Below are 21,620 nucleotides of genomic sequence, written 5' to 3'. Positions count from 1 at the left end.
ACCAAGGCAATGCTGGCGCCAGCAAGCTTTAGTTTGTTAGGGGAAAAAAATACTACTTTCCATGTATGTTTAAATAATACAGACACATAATATTAAAAAAACAGAAGCTCTGAGTGTGTAATGTGACTCTCAGCCTTTGCAAAATAGGCAAAGATCCAAATATTTCTCTCTGCTAAAAGAGTTTAAAATATGTTTCCAGGGGTAGCTTGGCTGGAGAGGCTACCACTTGAGATGGGTGAGCTGAAAAGTTGGATGAGGGGATAATCTGCATTTTCCAAGACAGAAGCACAAGGGCTCTTAGGGGTCGCTGAGGTCCCGAAAGGAGGGTAGACTCTGCAACGGAACTTCCCAAGTTACTGCCAAGTGCTTGTACATGGCGGTGGGGGTGAAGAATTGAGTGGAGGGGGTTTTGGCGGGGGTGGTTGGGGCAGGATCAGAGGGGATGAGACACGTTATTTTCGAAGTTTTATTTACTTATTTATTTTTTTGCTTTTCAGGGCCGAACCCATGGCCTATGGAAGTTCGCAGGCAAGGGATTGAATCGGAGGTGCAGCTGCCAGCCTGCACCCCAACCACCGCAACATGGGATCTGAGCCGCCTCTGTGACCTACACCACAGTTCATGGCAACCCCGGATGCCCAACCTGAGGGAGGCCAGGGATTGAACCCTCATCCTCATGAATACTAAACGGATTCATTTCTGCTGCACCACATTGGGAACTCTTTTCCCTTATCTTAAGCTCAGCTGATTATCAACCTTCATTGCATAACATAATCATAGGCAGCACCCAAGTGGGTAGAGGTCACGGGAGCCAAAGCCTTGCTGTGCTTTCATGATGTTAAGAGATGTGGGGAGCAGTACGAAGTAGAATTCGAATCATGTCCATATTAAGCACCTACGAGGTGCTAAGTATGACTCAAGTTTGGAAACACAAGGTAAATCAGAATCCATTTCTTCCTCAAAGCGTCTCCAAGAGAGGAAGGCAGGCTTCTTTGCAAATAATTATGATACAATAAGCTATTTGCAAAACTGATGACCAACATGAAAAAATTTGTGGTTTTATTTCGATAGGCTATTGAATTTCACAAGTTGGCATATAGTATTTAGGACCATAATCAAAGTTGGTGTGAGTAAAGCATTGGCTGAAAATTCTGCAAAATGGGATGAGATTGAAGGGAACCCCATTCTCATCTGCCCCCTTGTCCTCATCCACAGCGCTGTCTCTGACCACCCATCCTGCTTTCGACTCGACACCCAACTTGGAATATCCTCTTCTTTCCATCACAATACAGAAATGGTGTTTAAAGGCAGAAAAACCAGATAAAAAGAGCCACGTTCCATTGGGGATTTTGAAGCTCATGTCCCACTTACAGACCCCCTCTCCCCATGGCGTATTCTCTGTTTCTCCCACAGCCAGTCTGCTTTCCTCGTCTATCACCTGTTACTCAATTGTACATTTGATAAGGGACTGAGGACCAGAGGCATTTTCTTAGTTTGGGAATCTTCTCTTAGCCTCCCCACCTGAGACCTAACAATGTTACAGACGGTGAAGCCACAGAAGCCATTCAATAAAGTTTTAGTAAATAACTTTCTTAAAAAGAGAAAGAAAAACAAAATGATGGAGTTCCCTTTGCGGTACAACAGAATGAATCTGAGTAGGAATGTTGAGGTTGCGGGTTCCATCCCTGGCCTCGCTCATTGGGTTAAGTATCCGGCATTGCCGTGAGCTGTGGTGTAGGTTGCAGATGCCGCTTGGATCCCACATAGCTGTGGCTGTGGTGTAGGCCGGCAGCTGTAGCTCTGATTGGACCCCCGGCCTGGGAACTTCCATATGCTGTGGGTGTGGCCCTAAAAAGTAAAAAAAAAAAAAAAAAAAAAAAAAGAATTCCTTGTTTATAGGGACTTTAAATGGGTATATAGGAAGTGCCGTTTGCTACTGAATCTTTTTGTTTTTCAGGCCAAGATGCAAAATGAGTGGCTAAATGGTGAGAACAGGGTGAGCCTCAGAAGATGAGGGAAGAATAATACAGCTGAAAACAACTTCCTGTGGTTGAGCTGTGGTGTAGTTTGCAGACGAGGCACGGATCTGGCATTGCTGTGGCTGCGATGTAGGCTGGCAGCAGCAGCTCCTATTCGACCCCTAGCCTGGGGACTTCTATATGCTGCAGGAGTGGCTGTTAAAAAAAAAAAAAAAAAAAAAGTTGAAAAGATGATGGTTGCCCTGATCTGAGGAAGGAGGGCAACTTCTAAGAGCTGGAAAAGGCAGGAAACAGCTTCTTCTCAAGAGTTTTGAGAAAGGAATGCCACCTTGCCAACATCTTGATTTTAGCCCATTGAGAAAGGGGTCAGACTTCTAACCTCTTGGACTGTGAGGTAACAAATCTGTGTTGTTTCAAGCTGCTAAATTGGTGGTAATTTGCTACCATATCCATAGAAAGCAAATAACTGTAGACTTGGTCAACCCCCAGTGCGTGCTGACCGTGGTGGAAGATGCAAAGGATGCATTGTGGGTAAGCAGCGCTTCTGGTTGGCTATTCTCAATGCAGAAGGACTGAGTGACAGACCCTCCAAGATGTCCCAGGGAAAAGGTCATTGTAACTCCCCACCCATGAGAGCCCCAGACGGTGGGGCTCTCTGGGACAAATGCTCAAGTCCTAAACTGTTCCAGAGGTTAAAAACTGCCACTCTAGAAGCCCGATTCAGCAATCTGACTCTGTCCCTTGTATAGAGAATTTTTAAAAAATTTGAATTCGTGGCCAACATTTAAAGATTCCACCTAAGCATCAAGATTTCTGAATTTTCTTGGGAAAAAAAAAATCAGAAAATATTGCCATACTTGGTTCTCACGGGAGTAGAGGTGTGGCTGTCCCTTTAGATCGAGCATGCTCACTCACACTGCTGTCTCCATCCCTGTCACTGGACTGTCACTTACCCTCTCTGTGTAACCCTATCACTTAGCCCTGTGGGCACCAGTGTGTAACTCCTGGTACTCTGCCCATGTACAATACACACTTCAGAACTGGCCTAACCAGGGAAAGCTCATAAGGGTATCAAGCCGGTTTCAGTACTTTATCATGTATGATAGCAAAGAATGCCTATGTTGATTTCAGCAGAAAAAAAATCTCGAAGGTGAAACAGTTTGGTTCATTTCTCCACTCCTTCCAAATTCTTAGCCTAAGCAGTACCAAGAAATACCAGCATTTGGTGCCTGATAAGGTATTTTCAGGCCTAATTATGTCTTTGATTCTGCTCAGCCAAAGTTTGGCTTCTTTAAGCATTTCTATAAATCTGACTTCCACAGATAAGCAGGGAATTTTCAAAAGGATATAAATCAATCTGGGGCCCTTTCAAGATGGTGGATGATGCACTCAAACAGAATGTCAAACGGTTGGACAGCATTTTCCTGTGTGCACGGCCAAGGTTGAGAGAAATCCCTGGGCACTTTCAGGAGATTAAAAACACGCAAGCTCTGACATCAGCTGCAACATGACCTGCTCTTGCAAAATGCACTCAGGAATCCTGACGCGTTAATTGTTATGTTTGGCTTTATGACCGACGTATCTTTTTACTCATATCTGAATGCCGATGGTTACAGCCCCAAATTTTCTGAAAAGTGATATCTTACAAGCTCACACTTGCAATGGCTCCAAACAGTGATGGAAGGTCATAGATACAGGACCAAGAGAGGTGAGTCGGTCACAAAGGGGCAGTGTCCTGAGCGGCTGGGCAGGAATGCACCTTTTCCATCACAGGCTCTGGTCTTCAGCCTACAATGGAGAGAATAATCAGCCAGAGACGGGCAGGGGAGAGGCCAGGCTGGGCTTTGACATGGCCTCTGTGGGCGTGATGGATGTGCATAAATTCAACCCCGCCCAGGGGGTCAGGTGGCACCACCAAGACAAAGAGGGCAAATAATTTGGTTCTGGAAAAGAACGGTCCCTATTTTCTTTTCTTTCTTTCTTTGTTTCCTTTTTTCTTTTTCTTTCTTCTTTTTTTTTTTTCCTCTATTTGGGCCCAAACAGTACAGTATCCCTATTAAACTGAAAATCCATGCAAGAAGGAAAAATGAAGCCCAAATGAACTCTAAATAGAAACAGTTCCTGGATAGATGATAGTTAATTTTGTAGAAGTTTCTGTATGAAGAGAAATAAAGGAAGGAAGACAGGAGAAAGAAAGAAAAAGAAAAAGAAGGAAAGAAAGAAAGAAAGAGAAAGAAAAGAAAGAAAGAAAGAGAAAGAAAGAAAGAAGAAAGAGAAAGAAAGAAGGAAGGAAGGGAAGAAAGAAGGAAGGAAGTAAAGAAAGAAGGAAAAAAGAGGAAGGAAGGAAGAGAGGAAGAAAGGAAGGAAGGATGTAAGAAAGGAGGAAGGAAAGAAGGAAGGAAAGAAAAAGAAAGAAAAGAAAGAGAAAGAAAGAAAAGAAAGAGAAAGAAAGAAAGAAATTAAAAAGAAAGAAAATGCCACTCACATCTTGCTTCCAAGCCCCGTCCAAAAACATCTGCTTTCTGGATTACAGAAGGAGACACTATCCAAGTCTGTGAAAAAACAAGATCTCTCAAATCTTTCCTTTGGAGGCTTTGGGTAAAAACAAGTGAGGGGAGAGTGATTTTCCTGCTGGCCCCGAGGGCAGCCTGAGCAGACAGAGAAACAGAGTACGTGCCTGCCCACTGTCCCAACTGGTAAACAACCTTGAGAAAAATTTCTTCAGCCTTTTCATTGCCTCCTTCCATCTCTGAGCAGGGATTCAGACAGGACCTGGATTTCTTTGAGCTTTTGATAACCTACATACCACGATCCCCTCCTCCCCGTTCCCCAACTCAGGTCCCAGAGAGTTTTGAGAAATATCTATAAATTCTCCTACTTGCCAGACAGTTTTTTTCCACTGCTAGGCAACCGGCTGTAATGTCAGGCCTGTGACATCAGGGGCTTGTAGTTGACAGCTCCCAAATGTTAAAGGGGACTTGGGTTTTACCTGCTTTTCTTAGTCCAACTCCCAGCCTTGGAGCAAATTGGCTTTTTAAGTCCTGGTCTGAGTGGGCGGAAATGTGCCACTTTAGGAGGGACGCTGGGGAGGTGACAATGGCAGGCACCTGCTGTGTGCCAGGCAACAAGCTGAGTTTTGCCTCACTTGATGGTCAGGAACACCTCAGAGGTCAATTTTGTCAGTGTGTTTAGACAGCTAAGGACCTCCGAGAAATTAAATAGGCTGATAATCTTAAGCCAGTAAGTGGCAATGCTGGCATTCCAAACCCAGGCCTCCTGCCTCTGAAGTTTTACTTGTCTATACAGCCTTGATAAGGACAAGATCTCTTGGTTTCTTACTCCCTGTAGAAACATCTCAAAAGATACTCTGATGCTTGCTCTTTTGAACTTTTTATCACTTATCCCTAGGAACAGAGAATTCCCACACAGAGAATTGCATACAGCAATAAGAGCTTTGCAGAAGAAATTATTAACATACCTCAGCTCAAAATTAATTTCCTCTTTGAAACCCCAGACAATATCTCAGAGGGAGAGGGTCAGGATAGAAGGTGAGGGTTGCCATAGAATGCAAGTGACTTGGGTCATTCTACCAGCACCGCCCCCCCCCCCCCCCCCCGCCGCCCGCAGCCATCACGTTGTTCATGTCACTATCCGTGTATGGGTCCTTTTAAATAAGTAAGAATTTGGATTTTGACAGGTTTATGGGAAATTGGCAGAGGCAGAGCTGATTCTGAGGGACTGGTTCAATGGGCAGCCGAACAATCTCATTTTGTGTGTCTATACAAAAGGACAGGGCAGTAACATGCAAAGGTCATGGGCTGTGGAATTAGAATACCTGATTTCAAATTACTGAACCACATTGAAATACTGTGTGATCTTGGGCTAATTACCTAACCTCTCTGGGCCCTTCTTTGTCCTACTGATAGCTCTAAGTCTTGCTGAGACCATGTAAATAACAGGGTGCCTAGCTCACAGGAGGCATCTAAAACATACTTTTTCTCGTCACTCTTCTCATTTTCTTTTTTCAGGAATGCCTCAATCCTAAGGTGTTTCTTTTTTCTTTTTCTTTTTCTTTCTTTCTTTTTTTCTTTTTTCTTTTTTTTTTTTTTTTGCAAGCTTCAGATATTCTTAGTTTGGTGGTGGTGTTGAAGATTGAAACCTTCAAATCCACTTGGATGTGTAATCCTAAAGGTATTGTTTAAGATCTTGGAGCCTCTATTTTTTTTTTTTTTTTGTCTTTTTGCCTTTTCTAGGGCCACTCCCGCAGCATACGGAGGTTCCCAGGCTAGGGGTCCAATTGGAGCTGTAGCCACCAGCCTACACCAGAGCCACAGCAATGCAGGATCCAACCTGCATCTGTGACCTACACCACAGCTCATGGCAACGTGGGATCCTTAACCCACTGAGCGAGGCCAGGGATCGAACCTGCAACCTCATGGTTCCTAGTCAGGTTCATTAACCACTGCGCCACGACGGGAACTCCATATTTTTTTAGTTATAAACTGGTGATGATAATTGTAATAGTACCTTCTCTGCCTCAGGACCTAGATTTGGGGATCAGATAACTGGCAGACATCTCTCAAACTCAGGGAAGATCCAGGCCCAGGGGACAAATTCTAACCACAGACAGCAATCATAATTCCCTCTCCTTCCCCAGGGCGGGCTTCTAAAGATGGGTATAAATAATGCACACTTCCGGCCAAAGAAATGGAACGGGAATTACTTGGGCTGTTTACGTAGGCTGCTCCTGGTGGACGTGATGCCTGGAGAGCTGGCAGCCGTCTGAATCCATGAGGTGTCCTTCCCAAGGATGCAACCACCGTGCTGAAGAAGGTGGAAGAAAGGCTGGGGAGACCTCGAAGGGCCCTTAGTGACACTGCGGCACTGCTGAATGAGTCCTTGTCTGTCCCTCTTCATACTTGTTGTCCTGTGAGATAATGAATGCTTAAGCGACTTCAAGCAAAGATTTTCTTACCTGCACCTAAAGGTTTGACCAGTTCTACGATGTCTGCTTCTTAGACCTGCTCTGAGAATTATGAGCAACATATGGAAAGCACCTAGAAAATGCCTGTCATTTGTAAACACCTGATTATTGTATAATAATTGTAGAGCTGATATTTGTTGTCGTTGTTAACATACAGGCTCTCTAGGGAAGCAGAGGGTCCCTCTTCAAATGGATAATTCCTTGGAGCCTGTGTTAATGGTGTTACAGAGAAAATTCATACACAGGGCCTTGACATCCTAGCATGTTGAGATTCCATGAGATTTTACCCATTGTTACAAACAAAATTGCAATGTGAAGATGTTGCAACTCAGATGAGAAGAAACGGTATGAAACAAACTGCTCTCGTTACTAAAGACTGGGTGATTTTCCTTAACCACGAGTACAGCTCTTTTTTCCAAGCTTTTCTTTCCTCTTCTCTTGGCTGTGAGCTTGTTTGACTTATCTTTTTGGCTTGAGTGGAATTTCAAATCTTCCAGCGTCTCTGACTGTTTGGATAAATAGCTTGCAAGGGAAAGAAGGCTGGAACTGAGTCTAAACTGCCATGTGTTGATTGGGTGAGGATTATAAATTGTCTAGAAAGTGGAAAAAAAAAAGACTAAAAATGCTAATTGTGGGCTGAGATAGTTCATTCACAAATTCAGTCAACATGTATGAAGGTCTTATTCCTGGCACTGGGAAAACAAGGTCAAACAAGTCAGAGCCCTGTCATTATGGGCTTAGAGATAACCCAGGAGAGAAAGGCATGTGAACAAGTGTATGCAAAAAAATCTATTAAAATGGCCAAAATAGTCATGATACAATGATGTTGAAACCAGAACATCGACTGGGATCACTGCTCTTCACAGCTACTGGTGACTCTGGTGACCGAGTACTTCCCCTGCATCCAGTTTAAGTTCTTCTTTTTTTTTTTTTTTTTTTTTTTGCTTTTTTTCGGAACATACCTGTGGCATATGGAAGTTCCCAGGCTAGGGGTCCAATCAGAGCTATAGCTGCTGGTCTGCACCACAACCACAGCAATGTGGTATCCGAGCTGTGTCTGTGACCTACACCATAGCTCACAGCATGCTGGATCTTTAACCCACTGAGCGGTGCCACGGATCGAACCTGCATCCTCATGGATCCTAGCCGGGTTCATTACTGCTGAGTAACGATCTCCCTGTCTTACGTTCTTCATCTCCACTGTTTCTGCTGATCTTCATCACAATTCTTTGTGATGTCTGTTTGTTATGTCCTTTTAGAGATGAGCACAACTGAGGCCCAAATGCACACTATTAGTTAGTGGAGGAGCTAGAATTCACATCCAGCACCTGCTAAGCACAAAGCTCACAATCCTCACTCGGTCATGACAGAGGTTGGAACAGGGTAAAATGGAGGAAATGGAGAAAAAAAATATTCTCAACTTGTTCTCTTTATGTTCCACTAATAAGCCCAACTCTTTTCATTCTCAAGGTCTCTATATGTATTGTTTATTTTTCCCCCTTTTATTCTCTCTGTAATTGTTTCTTTGTTTGGATTCTTTTTCTTTTTCTTTTCTTTTCTTTCTTTTTTTTTTCTTTTTTGTCTTTTTACCTTTTCTAGGGCTGCTCCCGTGGCATATGGAGGTTCCCAGTCTAGGGGTCGAATCTGAGCTATAGCCACCAGCTTACACCACAGCCACAGCAACACAGGATCCGAGCCACATCTGCGACCTACACCACAGCTCACGGCAACGCCAGATCCTTAACCCACTGAGCAAGGCCAGGGATCGAACCTGAAACTTCATGGTTCCTAGTCAGATACGTTAACCACTGAGCCATGACAGGAACTCTGATCCTTTTTATTTTTCATATCTCAGATCAAATGTCAGATGTTTCCATTTCAGAAAATGGGATCACCATTCACCCATTTATGCAGACAAAAAACCTGGGAGATGATTTATCTGTTTTCCCAGCCTTTCCATATCCAGGGCATCACCCTGTCCTGGTGATTCTGCCTCTAAGTTTTACCTGGAATTCGACCCCATCCTGTCACATCCACTGTAAACTCTTGTCTAAGTTACTGCTCTCTTTCATCTGGGTTAACAGACAGTCTCTTCTCATTACAACTTAGTGCGCCATAACTGATACAGAAAACTGGTACCTTAAAAGAAGGTGCTGCTATGATACAAACTTACTGTAGGTGGTATTTATTGACTTGGTCCAAAACTAGATGGAGGAGAAATAAATAAAAGAGAGTAAAAAAATAGACCCTCAGCTCATGCAGTAACAGAACATTTGATCAAATTGCTGCCTGCAAACACTTAGAAGGCAGGACACAGGCTTACTGCGTCTGTTGAAAATGAAAGGAATTTCGTTAGAAAGAATGTTATGCTATGTTTCTTGCTGTTACAGTTGCTGTTTATACAAAGAGATTGCAAGAAAGAGATGAGATGATTCAAGAATTGGCTGATTTGCAATTAGCAATTAAAGGCTTTGCGAGGTTGGAAAAGCCACTTGCTTTTGGACCGAAAGAGTGGGAAATGAAATAAATAAATAAGACTAAAAGGCCTTCATGTGACAGAGGCTTGGTGAGAAAGCTCAGCTATAAGCAGGTTACTGCCCATCTAAACTAAATCATGTTTCAGTAAACTGACAGAGGAAATATAGGGGATATGAAGCCTAGAGATAAAGCACCTGTAAGAATAAAGTCTGTGAAAGAAGGTTGTTTGGAAGCAGATAGATTAGAAGCTTTCTAAGTGTTTGAAGAAATTATATTGCCAAAGAAAGCATGAGCCTGTTTAAGCCATAAAAGAATCCTTGGGCCCTTTAACTTATACCTGTAGGAAGCAATTGAAAATGTATACTTCTCATGGAGTTCCCATTGGGACTCAGTGGATTAAGAACCCAACATAATGTCCATGAGGATTCGGGTTCGATCCCTGGCCTTGCTCAGTGGATTAAGGATCCAGCATTGCCTTGAACTGCAGTGCAGGTCACAGATGTGGATTGGATCTGGTGAAGGCCAGCAGCTGCAGCTCCGATCCAACCCCTAGCCTGGGAACTTCCATGTGCTGTAGGTGCAGATGTAATTTAAAAAAAAAAAAAAAAGGAAAAATGAAAATGCATAGTTCTCAAGGAGAGGATACTCACCACTTTCTATAATTTAGATGTATCCCCAGGGAGAGAAATAACAGGAAGAACCAGAAACTTCCTGGAGTGAAATTGATAAGGGTGTTCCTTTCGGAGAGCAGAATCACTGTCAAATCATGAGCAGGACAGGAGGTCTGCCCTTCTAATGTCAGCCAAGAAGACTCCATCATTGCTACGGACCAGGGACTGCCATGCGTTTCCCAAGCTTTTTCTTTTCTGAGTTCATATCATGGTTATCCTACCTCTGCCCCACCCCTGCATTTCATGGTAGTGTGATGAGTCGGGGGAACAAGCTCTTTGTCGTTTGGTTTATGGACTAAGGAACCAAGACTGGATCTGATGGAGGGAATTGCACATCACCTAGAGATCATGGATATTACGTTGCCCGCAGTGAATGGGTGGGGCATTTGGCTCTTTCCGGTGACAGTCAAGTGAGCCTGTTCCTTGGGAAGAAAGAATCATATGTATTTTGGGTGGTCAGAGAGGCCGATGGGTCAAGATTGCTAGCTGGCCCTCCACTTCAGCAAGCTCTTCCAGTCCTGGGGCTGACCTGGATGATCTTTCTGAGATCTCTGCATGGATGCCCTTTTCTTGCTTTTGCAACATTTTCAGTGTAAATGTCATCTCTTCAGCAAGGACTTTCATCACCACCAGAGCTAAGTGGTCCTCACCCCAGGCATTTCCAACCCATTACTGTTTTGTTTTCTTCTTAGCACTTAATCGTTATCTGACATTCTTCCATTGATTTGCTGCTTTCTGTGTTTATTGCATGTTTCTTTTGTCTAGACAGTGAGCTCTATGAAGACGAGACTTTGTCTGGATTAAAGATCAGTTCACTTCTGAGTTCCCGGAGTTTATCACGACCTGCCTAAAGATGGCCTTGGTTGACTGAATGAATGAAGCCAAACTAGGTAAGAAACAAGGAATTCAGATCCTTTGCTAACACTTGTAAGGTAGTTTCTCCAGCCAAATATCCAAGACTATGAAATTCATTTACTATTTTCTTTTATTTGCATAAACCTTGACTTGAGCGGGGGCCCATAATTTTCCATGAAGTAATTGTCAGATATTTTTTCAGTTGGACGAGGTGTTTGACTATCAGGGAGACATAGTACTGAGAAGCTAATTTTAATTCTTCCTATAATTTTAAAGTTTTCCCAAATTGCCTACTCATATTAGCTGATGGTGCCTTGGTCCATCAAGTGTTCTGCAGGCAGTTTAGTAGCTTAAGAGAACAAAAACCAAATATTTCTGTCTAAAACACCGAAGTCTATCTCTTCATTGTCAGTTTATTTATCATTTTGTTTTAGGTGCATCTTTTATAAACACAAGCAAACGTCAATACAAACTTTAAAAGTTGAGGTGTGTTTGTTGACTCTGATAATGGTTTTGTGTGTTCTTTTTTTCCCCCATGGGAGGAGTTAAGCCATTTACCTTTGTTTTCCTAAGAGATATCTGTTGCATTACTACCATCTTTTTGTTTTTGTTTTCTGTCTTGTGTGCTTTGCTAAATTGCCTTCTTTTTAACCTTATGTGTTTATTCTATTAACGGCTAACATTTGCCCAAAAATATACCATAATATTTTCATGGTTAAATGTGTAAAGAACATTTATTTTCAGTTTAAGAGGGGTATATATACTGAGGAGTGGAATTGCTGAAACATATGGTAATTTTTTGTTTAAATTTTTTTAACTCTAAATTCCCCTTGATTTCTTTTAATTTCTTTTATTTTTAAAAATTATTTCCCCAATACATTTTTTTTAACCATACAGCATGGTGACCCAGTTACACATACATGTGCACATTCTATTTTCTCTCATTATCATGCTCCATCATAAGTGATTAGACATAGTTCCCAGTGCTATACAGTAGGATCTCATTGCTAACCCATTCCAAAGGCAATAGTTGCATCTATTAACCCCAAGCTCCCAATCCACCCCACTCTCTCCCCCTCCCCCTTGGCAACCACAAGTCTATTCTCCAAGTCCATGATTTTCTTTTCTGTGGAAAGGTTCATTTGTGCCATATATTAGATTCCAGATATAAGTGATATATATGGTATTTGTCTTTGTCTTTCTGACTGACTTCACTTAGTATGTGTCTCTAGTTCCATCCATGTTGCTGCAAATGGCATTATTTTTTTTTACGGCTCAGTAGTATTCCATTGTGTATATATACCACATCTTCCTAATCCAATCATCTGTTGATGGACTTTGGGTTGTTTCCATGTCTTGGCTATTGTGAATAGTGCTTCAGTGAACATGTGGGTGCATGTGTCTTTTTTAAGGAAGGTTTTGTCTGGATATATGCCCAAGAGTGGGATTGCTAGGTCATATGGTAGTTCTATGTATAGATTTCTAAGGTACCTCCATACTGTTTTCCATAGTGGCTGTACCAGCTTACATTCCCACAAATAGTGCAGGAGGGTTCCCTTTTCTCCATACCCTCTCCAGCATTTGTTATTTGTGGTCTTATTAATGATGACCATTCTGTCTGGTGTGAGGTGGTATCTTGTAGTAGTTTCGATCTGCATTTCTCTAATCATCAGTGATATTGAGCATTTTTTTCATGTGCTCGTTGGCCATCTGTACATCTTCCTTGGAAAAATGTCTATTCAGGTCTTTTTCCCATTTTTCATTTGGGTTGTTGGCTTTTGTGGTGTTAAGTTGCTTGTACATTCTAGAGATTAAGCCCTTGTCAGTTGTATCATTTGAAACTATTTTCTCCCATTCTGTAAGTTGTCTTTTTGTTTTCTTTTTGGTTTCCTTTGCTGTGCAAAAGCTTGTCAGTTTGACTAGGTCCCACTGGTTTATTTTTGCTCTTATTTCTATTGCCTTGGGAAAATATTCATAAGGTTGATGTCAGAGAAAATGTTTTGCCTATGTTCTTTTCCAGAAATTTGGTGGTGTCTTGTCTTATATTTAAGTCTTTCAGCCATTTTGAGTTTATTTTCACACATGGTGTGAGGGTGTGTTCTAGTTTCATTGATTTGCATGCACCTATCCAGGTTTCCCAGCAATCCTTGCTGAAAAGACTCTCTTTTTCCCATTTTATGTTCTTGCCTCCTTTGTCAAAGATTAATTGACCATGGGTGTCTGGGTTTATTTCTGGGTTCTCTATTCTGTTCCATTGGTCTCTATGTCTGTTTTGGTACCAGTAGCACACTGTATTGTCTTGATTTTGGTAGCTTTGTAGTATTGCCTGAAGTCTGGGAGAGTTATGCCTCCTGCTTGGTTTTTGTTCCTCAGAATTGCTTTGGCAATTCTGGGTCTTTTGTGGTACCACATAAATTTTTGGATTGTTTGTTCTAGTTCTATGAAAAATGTCATGTGTAATTTTATAGAGATTGCATTGAATCTGCAGATTGCTTTGGGTAGAATGGCCATTTTTACAATATTAACTTTGCCAACCCAGGAGTGTGGAATATCTTTCCATTTCTTTACATCTTCTTTAATTTCCTTTATTAATGTTTTATAATTCTCGTCATATAAGTCCTTTAACTCCTTGGTCAGATATATTCCCAGGTATTTGATTTTTTTGGGTGCAATTATAAAAGGTATTGTATTTTTGTATTCCTTTCCTAATATTTCATTGTTAGTATAAAAAAATGCAGCCGATTTCAGAATGTTAATCTTATATCCTGCTACTTTGCTGAATTTGTTGATCAGTTCAAGTAATTTTTGGATTGAGTCCTTAGGGTTTTCTATATATAGTATCATGTCATCTGCATACAGGACAGTTTTACCTCTTCTCTTCCTTTTTTTTTTTTTTCTTCATCTTTTCTGGGGCCGCACCCGCAGCATATGGAGGTTCCCAGGCTAGGTGTCTAATCAGAGCTGTAGCCACCAGTCTTTGCCAGAGGCACAGCAAAGCCAGATCCAAGCTGCATCTGTGACCTACACCATAGCTCATGGCAATGCCAGATCCTTGACTCATTGAGCAAGGCCAGGGATCGAACCCGCAACCTCATGGTTCCTAGTCAGATTTGTTAACCACTGAGCCATAACGGGAACTCCTTCTCTTCCTATTTGGATGCCTTTAATTCTTTTGTTTCTCTGATTGCTGTGGCTAGGACTTCCAATACTATGTTGAATAACAGTGGTGAGAGTGGGCATCCCTGTCTTGTTCCATATTTGAGTGAGAAGGCTTCAGATTTTCTCCATTGAGTATTATATTTGCTGCGGGTTTGTATAAATGGCTTTAATTATGTTAAGGAATGTTCCCTCTCTGTACACTTTGGTAAGAGTTTTCATCATGAAGGGACGTTGGACTTTGTCAAATGCTTTTTCTGCATCTATTGAGTTGATCATGTGATTTTTGACTTTTCTTTTGTTAATGTGGTGCATGATGTTGATTGATTTGCATATGCTGAAGCATCCCATGAACCTGGGATGAATCCCACCTGGTCGTGATGTACAATCTTTTTGATATGTTGTTGCATTCAGTTAGCTAAAATTTTGTTGAGAAATTTTTGCGTCTATACCCGTCAAAGATATTGGCCAACAGTTTTCTTTTTTGGTGGCATCATAGAATGTCTTTGGGAGTGTTCCTTCTTCTTCAACCTTTTGAAAAAATTTAAGGAAGAGGGGTATAAGTTCCCCATTGAATGTTTGGTAGAATTCTCCTGTGAAGCCATCTGGCCCTGGACTTTTATTAGTAGGGAGTGTTTTTATGACATATTCAATTTCATTTCTAGTGATGGGTCTGTTCAGTTGATCTATTTCTTCTTGATTCAGTTTTGGCAAGCTGTAAGTCTCAAGAAAGTTGTCCATTTCTTCTAGGTTGTCAAATTTGTTGGCATATAATTGTTTATAGTATTCTCATATGGTTTTATTGTATTTCTGTAGTATCCGTTGTTATTTCTCCTTTTTCATTTCTTATTTTGTTTATTTGGGTTTTTTCTCTCCTCTTCTTGGGGAGTCTAGCCAGAGGTTTGTCAATTTTGTTTACCTTTTCAAAGACCCAGCTCTTGGTTTAATTGATTTTGTCTATTGTTTTTTGAATCTCTATTTTATTGATTTCCTCTTTGATCTTTATGATTTCCTTCCGTCTGCTGATTTTAGGTTTTTCTAGTTCTTCTTTTTCTAATTCATTTAGGTGGTGGGTTAAGTTGTGGATTTGAGATTTTTCTTCTTTTTTGAGGAAGGATTGTATTGCTATGAGCTTCCCCCTGAGCACTGCTTTTGCAGCATCCCATAGATTTTGGGTGGTTGTGTCTTCATTATCATTTGTCTCCAGGTATTTTTTAATTTCCTTCCTGATTTCCTCATTGACCCATTGGCTTTTTAGTATCATGTTGTTTAGTCTCCATGTTGAAGGTTTTTTTCTCATTTCTCTCCCTGTGGTTGATTTCTAGTTTCATGCCATTGTGGTCAGAGATTATACTTGAAATGACTTCTATACTCTTAAATTTGTTGAGGTTAGCTTTGTGCACCAATATGTGATCAGTTCTTGAGAATGTTCCATGTGCACTTGAGAAGAATGTGTATTCTGATTTTCTTGGATGTAATGTCCTAAAAATATTGATTAAGTTTAACTTTTCTATTGTTTCCTTTAGCATCTCTTTGCTTTATTGATGTTCTGTCTAGAAGATCTGTCCATTGATGTGAGTGGGTGTTGAAATCTCCTGCTGTGATTGTATTCCCATCAATTTCTCCTTTTATGTCTGTTAGAATTTGTTGTAGGTATCTCGGTGCTCCTATATTAGAGGCATATATGTTGACAATTGTAATATCCTCTTCTTGAATGGATCCTTTAACCGTTAAATAGTGTCCTTCTTTGTCTGTCTTTATGGCCTTTGTTTTAAAGTCTATTTTGTCTGAAGTGAGTATTGCGACTCCTGCTTTCCTGTCTTGTCCATTGGCATGAAATATCTTTTCCCATCCCCTCACTTTCAATCTATATGTATCCTTTGCCCTAAGGTGAGTTTCTTGTAGGCAGCAGATTGAAGGTTTTTGCTTTTTTATCCAATTTGCCACTCTGCGTCTTTTGATTAGAGCATTCCGTCCATTGACATTTAAAGTGATTATCGATAGATACTTATTTATTGCCATTTTAAGACTTGTTTTCCAGTTGACTCTATGTTTCTCTTTTCTTCTTTTCTTTTTTTTTTCTTGGTTGGATAGTTTCCATTTATTTTATCTTTGAGTATTTTTCTTTTCAGTTTTTGTGAATGTAATGTTTGGCTTTGATTTGTGGTTGCCCTGTTTTTTTAAGTGTTTTAACACCTTCCTATATCTGCTTACTTTAGCCTGATAATCATATAGGCTCAAACACATCATTAAGATTAAAAAAAAAAGAATCTATTTTTTCTTACTTCCTTTACACACATTGCATGATTTTGATGTCTTTTTTTTTTTTTTTTTTAACATCTTCATGTTTGGACTTGTATGCTGGCTTATTTAAGTGATTGCTTTCCAATTGTGGTTTCATCCATTCCTCTATCCTGGTTCTTACTTTTTTTTTTTAATTTAGAGAAGCTCTTTTAGTATTTCTTTTAGAATGGATTTCGTCTTGCTGTACTCTTTTAGCTTTTGTTTGTTGGAGAAATTCTTTATTTCGCCTTCTATTTTAAATGATATTCTTGCTGGACAGAGTATTCTAGGTTGCAGATTTTGTCTTTTCAGCATTTTAAATATATCTTGCCACTCCTTCTGGCCTGTAGTGTTTCTGTAGAGAAATCAGCTGATAGCTTTATTGGGGTTCCCTTGTAATTAACACTTTGCCTTTCTCTTGCTGCCTTTAGAATCCTCTCTTTATCTTTAACTTTTACCACTTTTATTATAATATGTCTTGGTGTGGGCCTGTTTGGGTTCAACTTGTCTGGGGCCCTCTGTGCTTCCTGTATCTTGAAATCAGTATTCTTTAGATTTGGGAATTTTCCAGTGATAATTTCTTCAAATATATTTTCAATCTTTTTTTTATTTTTCTTCTCCTTCTGGAATTCCTATTATGCATAGATTGGCCCACTTTATATCATCCCATAGGTCTCTTATACTGCTTTCATATTTTTTTCATTTGATTTTGTGTCTGCTGTCCTGTTTGGGTGATTTCCATTATTCTATTTCCACATCACTAATTCGTTACTCTACATTATTCATTCTGGTCTTTATTGCCTTTAGTTCAGTTTGTACCACTGCAAATGAGTTTTCTAGTTTATCTTGGCTCCTCTTTATATTTTCTACCTCCTTTCTGAGGGGATTTGCATTACTGTTCATATCCTCTCTTAATTCCTTCAATATTTTCACTATCTCCCTTTTGAACTCACAGTCTGTCAGTCTGCAAAGGTCTGTTTCATTGTACTGCTTTAGGTGAATTCTCCTGTTGCTTTTACTGGGAATGGTTTCTGAGCTTCATCATCATGCTTGTGTTTTTCTTTTTCTGAGAATTTGGGGAAGCCAAACAGGTAGTTTGGCACAGTACGGGGTGGTCTGGCAGGGTGGCTCTGTGAGGGCGGGGTGTGGGTACCAGGAGTGGGTGAAGGTGCCTGCAGGCCAGATCCATGCAGGCTGGGCGCAGGTGCTGGGAGCAGGCAAGTGTGCTGGCAGGGCCGGATCTGTGTGGGTGGGGCTGGATCTGCCTGGGCTGGGCGCAGGCACGAGGAGTGTGCAAGGGTGCCAGCAGGGCCAGATCCGTGCACACGGCCAGATCTGCATGGTGGGGTGCAGGCACCAGGAAGGGGCGCTCAGCTCTCTGTGATCCAGTCGGCAAGCATGCACACTGGGGCCCAAGGAGTTTTCTATGGCAGCCTGCCCCTTCTCCTCTCCCCTTCCCAACAGTGGCACCTTGCCTCTCCTTCAGGTCCAGACCTTCTCCCGGCCATGGCTTTCCACTCTCCAGCCCTTAGCATACCATTCCCCCACCAGCAGCATACTGTTCCCTAGTCCCTTAGGTTGACTCCACACCACCAACCCCAGCCCACTCCCCGGGACTGACCTCCAGAGCCTAAGTCTCAGCACCCAGCCCCCCACCAAGCATCTCAGCCTGTGGTGTCTGTGCCAGTGGTTCAGATGGTCTGTGCATCTCTCACTCTGCTTTCTGGATCTCAGACCTGCTGCTGTGCTTTTCTCAGCTTCTTGGAGTTCTCTCTGACTCCGCCCATCTTTCTGTTGGTTAGGTGGCTTCCCAGGGTGTAAGTTCCCTTTCTCCTTCACAACTCCCTCACAGGAATGTTAGACCCATCGTGACTCCTTTTCTATCTCTCTCTATTTTTCTTTTGTTCTACGCAGTTCTGTCAAGTGTTCTTTGCCCTTTTTAGAGGTTTAAGTTCTTCTGCCAGCATTCAGGTGCTATTCTGTGCGAATCATTTTACATGTAGATGTGTTTTTTTGATGTTTGTGGGAGAGGGTGAGCATGTCCTCTTACTCTTCCACCATCTTGCCAGCCTTCCCCTTTTGTTTAATTTTTTGAAGATCCACCAAACTTTTCCACAGTAGCTGAATCATTTTATATTTTTACACACAGAGTATGAAGTTTTCAGTTTCTTCCAAACTTGCTGAAGCTTATTACATTAAAAAAAAAAATTCTAACCATCATAGTGGATGTGAAGTGGTCCTTCATTGTGGCTTTGATTTGTATTTCCTTAATGACAAATAAAGTTGAGCATCTTTTCATGGGCTTATTGGCTCTTCGTATGTCTTTGTTGGGGAAACGTGTTCAAGTCCTTTGCCCATTTAAAAAATTGGGCTGTTTGTTATTTTGTTGTTGAGTTGTAAGAGTTCTTTATATACTTTGGACACAGGTCCCTTGTACCTATATTTGCAAATATTTTCTCCTGTTCTGTGAATTATCTTTTCAGTTGCTTGATGTTATCATTTGCAGCACAAACATCGTTAATTTCAATTAAATCCAGTTTATCCATTTTTTTTATTGTTGTTTCTTGTGCTTTTGGTGTCATATCTTAGAATCCATTGTTAAGTCTAAAATCATAAAGATATACCCCTGTGGTTTCTTCTAAGAGTTTGAAAACAGGTACTCAAACTATTGTGAATAGTGCTGCTATTCATATATATATATATATATATATGAACACACATTCATATATATATATATATATATATGAACACACATATATGTTTTCTTTGTTTCACCTGTTCTTGGATCGGCTTAGAACACATTTTTTTTCATCCTCAAAACTCCCTAAATTTTGTTCTGATGTAACAGTTCTCAAATCTAGCTTCAAGTTAGAATCTAATAATATTAGATAAAATATAATAGTCTGACTCTACCTCCAAACCAATTAAGTTATACTCTTTATGGAGTTCCCATTGTGGCACATCAGAAATGAATCCGACTAGGGACCATGAGGTTTCATGTTCAATGCCTGGCCTTGCTCAGTGGGTAAAAGCTCTGGCATTTCCGTAAGCTGTGGTGTAGGTTGCGGATGCAGCTTGGATCTTGCATTGCTGTGGCTGTGGTGTAGGCCAGCAGCTGTAGCTCTGATTTGACCCCTAATCTGGGAATTTCCATACGCTGTGGCTGTGGCCCTAAAAAGCAAAACAAAAACAAAAACAAATTTATATTCTTTATGAGTGAAGCTTGGGCATCAGGATTTTAAAAAGTTTTCTAAATGCCCACCACCCACAGTATTTACTTACTTTTATTGTGTTTTATAAAAATTTTCAAAGTTTTTTTTTCATGAGAATATAAATAAAGATAGTGTATTTTTTTCTGGATGAATTTATTTTTCTTTTTTGGCCACACCACAGCATATGGAAGTTCCTGGGCCAAGGATCAAATACAAGCCAGAGCTGCAACCTATGCCACAGCTGCAGCAGTGCCAGTTCCTTAATGTACTGTGCTGGGTTGGGCCAAGGATGGAACCCATGCCTCCACAGAGACAAGCTGGATCATTTACCCACTGTGCAACAGCAGGAAATCCAATTCTTTCTTTCTTTCTTTTTTTGGTCTTTTTGCCTTTTCTAGGGCCACTCCCTCGGCACATGGAGGTTCCCAGGCTAGGGGTCTAATCCGAGCTGTAGCTGCCAGCCTACACCAGAGCCACAGCAACACAGGATCCGAGCCGAGTGTGCAACCTACACCACAGCTCACGGCAATGCCAGATCCTTAACCCACTGAGTGAGGCCAGGGATTGAACCCACAACCTCATGGTTCCTAGTCAGATTTGTTAACCACTGAGCCATGATAGGAACTTCGGAACTCCAATTCTTTTGAAGTGAATTTGTGATCTCTTTGCATATACTCTCTGCTTCTCACTGCCATCTTTGGAGTTTTAAATTACACAAATCTGTTTTTTTTAAAAACTCCCTGCTGCCTATCTTTATCCCAAGTGGCATTTTCCCCTCTTCTAAATGCCTATTTTGTATTTAATATTTTTTATTTTTTAATTTTTTTATTTTTAATTTTTTAATTATTATTATTATTATTATTTTTTGTCTTTTTGCCTTTTCTTGAGCCACTCCTGTGGCATATGGAGGTTCCCAGGCTAGGCGTCTAATTAGAGCTGTAGCCACCAGCCTACGCCACAGCCACAGCAACATGGGATCCGAGCCAAGTCTGTGACCCACACCACAGCTCGTGGCAGCACCGAATCCTTAACCCACTGAGCAAGGCCAGGGATTGAACCCGAAACCTCATGGTTCCTAGTAGGATTCGTTAACCACTGCGCCACGACGGGAACTCCTTATATTTTTTTAAATTTTTTTCCCACTGTACAGCAAGGGGATCAAGTTATCCTTACATGTATACATTTTTTCCCCCACCCTTTGTTCTGCTGCAATATGAGTGTGTAGACATAGTTCTCAATGCTACTCAGCAGGTATCTTCAAGAATATAAATTTTCAGACATTCCTGTTGTGGCTCAGCAGTAACGAACCCAACTATGGATCTTGAGGACATGGGTTCAACCCCTGGCCCCGCTCAGCGGGTTAAGGTTTCAGTGTTGCCAGGAGCTGTGGTGTAGGTCACAGTGATGCTCAGATCCCTCATTGCTGTGGCTGTGGTATAAGCTGGCATCTGTAGTTCCAACTGGACCCCTAGCCTGGGGAACCTCCATATGCTGTGGGCGTGGTACTAAAAAGCAAAAAAAAAAAAAAAAAAAAAAAATTATTTTTGACTTTCTTAAGCTCATTTCCTGACATATTACACATAGTAATTCTGTTTCCTGATGTAGTTTCTGACTTCTTAGAACTGCTAAAAAACACTTCTAAGTTTTGTGCCTTGAACAAATTTGGCTGTAGAAGAGAACATAGGCAAAATACTTTTTGACATAAATAACACCAATATTTTTCTAGACCTGTTGCCAAAAGAAATAAAGCAAAAATAAACAAGTGACATCTACTTAAAAGTTTTTGCACAGCAAAGGAAGCCATGGACAAAATGAGAAAATAACCTACTGAATGGGAGAAAATATTTACAAATAATGTGACTGATAAGGGATTAATATTCTACATATCTAAACAGCTCATGCACCTTAATATTAAACAAACCCAAAGAACCCAATTTAAAAATGGGAAGATAGCCTGAAAAGGCGTTTTCCAAAGATATACACAATGGCCAACAGGTAGATG

The 21,620-nt window shown here is 41.0% G+C and overlaps 2 long non-coding RNA genes across 5 annotated transcripts in view; one reads left to right on the top strand and one right to left on the bottom strand.

The window, feature by feature from the left end:
* The window catches only part of LOC102161091, a 31,846-nt gene extending 26,251 nt beyond the window's left edge, over positions 1-5,595 (bottom strand). For both annotated transcript variants that reach the window (XR_002336302.1, XR_002336301.1), the window contains exons 1-2: positions 4,465-5,595; positions 3,626-3,767 (exon numbers count right to left, since the gene is read on the bottom strand). This is a non-coding gene — a long non-coding RNA (uncharacterized LOC102161091). The remainder of the gene's footprint in view (positions 1-3,625; positions 3,768-4,464) is intronic.
* LOC106505126 overlaps positions 1-21,620 on the top strand; it is a 56,844-nt gene that overhangs the window by 10,664 nt on the left and 24,560 nt on the right. For 2 of the 3 annotated variants that reach the window (XR_001299235.2, XR_002336303.1), the window contains exons 3-4: positions 1,958-3,687; positions 10,878-11,002. This is a non-coding gene — a long non-coding RNA (uncharacterized LOC106505126). The remainder of the gene's footprint in view (positions 1-1,957; positions 3,688-10,877; positions 11,003-21,620) is intronic. The other variant, XR_002336304.1, reaches the window with a different exon arrangement.

Source organism: Sus scrofa, chromosome 10 (genome assembly GCF_000003025.6).
Source record: "Sus scrofa isolate TJ Tabasco breed Duroc chromosome 10, Sscrofa11.1, whole genome shotgun sequence".
NCBI classification, from domain to species: domain Eukaryota; kingdom Metazoa; phylum Chordata; class Mammalia; order Artiodactyla; family Suidae; genus Sus; species Sus scrofa.
The sequence above is the reverse complement of the archived record's forward strand: the minus strand, read 5'-3'. Positions and strand labels throughout refer to the sequence as shown.